Source organism: Tachyglossus aculeatus, chromosome X1, assembly GCF_015852505.1.
Source record: "Tachyglossus aculeatus isolate mTacAcu1 chromosome X1, mTacAcu1.pri, whole genome shotgun sequence".
NCBI classification, from domain to species: domain Eukaryota; kingdom Metazoa; phylum Chordata; class Mammalia; order Monotremata; family Tachyglossidae; genus Tachyglossus; species Tachyglossus aculeatus.
This window is the reverse complement of record NC_052101.1, coordinates 94458395-94459896: the sequence shown is the minus strand read 5'-3', so window position 1 is coordinate 94459896 and position 1502 is coordinate 94458395. Positions and strand designations below refer to the sequence as shown.

Genomic DNA, 1502 nt, shown 5'->3' with positions numbered 1-1502 from the left:
GAGGGGATGTGGCCTGGGGAGAAGAAATTTAAACCATGGAAAGCTTCCTGGATGAAAAAGGATTTCAGAAGGATTCTGAAGATGGGCAGAGTTGTGGTCTGGCAGATTTGAAGGAAGAAGGAGGTCCAGGCAGGAAGGAGGGCACGGGCTAGGGGATGGAAGTGGGAGAATTAAGATTGAAGTGTGGTAAGCAGCATGGTGAGCTTGGGAGGAATGGAGAGAGCGAACTAGGATGTAGTAGGAGAAGAAAGTGACTAGGTAGGAGGGAGAGAGCTGATGGGAGACCCTTAAAACCAATGGTCAGGTGATTTCGTTTGATGCGTAGATTAATTTGGTAATTATTGAAGGTTTCTGAGGAGTGGAGAGATGTGTGCAGAATGAGAACTTGAGCCAATCAATTAGTGGTATTTATTGAGCATTTACTGTGTGTAGAGCGTTGCACTAAGTACTTGGGAGGGTATAATAGAATTGGTAGACATGCTCCCGGCCCTCAAGGAGTTCCCAGTCTAGTAGGGGAGGGAAACATTAAAATGAATAACAGCTAGGGAAGTAGCCCCCTCTCAGGATGCACCTGGAGAGTTTCCAGTAGTCTACCAGTCTCGGCTACAGGAGGGAGAGTCAAGCAGAGGCCTACCCATTCCATTCCTAGCTTGGCCAGTGTCTAGAGAGTGGAAGACAATCTCCTACAAGTCAAAACTCACCTGTGCTAGGCAGCAGTGGCACGGGAGAGAGTCAAGGGCAGAGTCTCAAGTTCACTGCTTGGAAGAAGGCAATGGTAAACCACTTCTGGATTTTGACCAAGAAAACTTGGATGCACTACCAGAACGATTGCAGATGAAGGTGAAACATTCTGGGAGAGATGTGTCCATGGAGTCGCTGGATCGGAGACGACTCGACAGCGTTAAGACAACAAGGGGAAGCAGCAGAGTATAAGGAGAGGTACATAAGTGCTGTGGGGCTGGGGTGAGTATCAAAGTACTTAGGTGACACACATGGGAGGGTGAATAGGGTGGAGAGATGAGAGGTTATTCAGGGAAGGCTTCCTGAAGGAGATATAATTTTGCCTCCTTTTTAGTAGACTCAGTCTCTGCTGGTCCAGGGATGGTGAACTTTCTCAGCTCTTAGGGGCCACTGTGAGGCATTCATTCATTCATTCAATTGTATTTATTGGGTGCTTACTGTGTGCAAAGCACTTTACTAAGAGCTTGAGAGTACAACAATAAACACATTCCCTGCCCACAAAGAGCTCAAAGAGGCAGCTGCTGACAACCCAGCCTACCCTTCACTGCTCAGCAGCAGCGGAAGCCTGTCCCATTTTCTGTTTTGGGGGCTACAAAGGCTAGGCTTGGCTAGGCATGGAGGCCATTTATCCATCTGTTCAGGTACTTTGTTCCCTGTGCGGTACAGTGTGTGAATGGGTGGGGTGAGGGTAGGGCATCTGCAAAGAGGTGTCTGGTATTCTTGAGTGCCGTCAGTGGCCAATATATGGCTAGGGCTCTTCC

At 48.4% G+C, this 1502-nt stretch overlaps 1 non-coding gene across 1 annotated transcript; it reads left to right on the top strand.

The window, feature by feature from the left end:
• The first annotated feature begins 554 nt into the window (after positions 1-554).
• LOC119920694 lies at positions 555-691 on the top strand. Its single transcript, XR_005448423.1, has one exon. It is a non-coding gene; the product is annotated as a small nucleolar RNA SNORA7 (small nucleolar RNA).
• The last annotated feature ends 811 nt before the right edge of the window (positions 692-1502 follow it).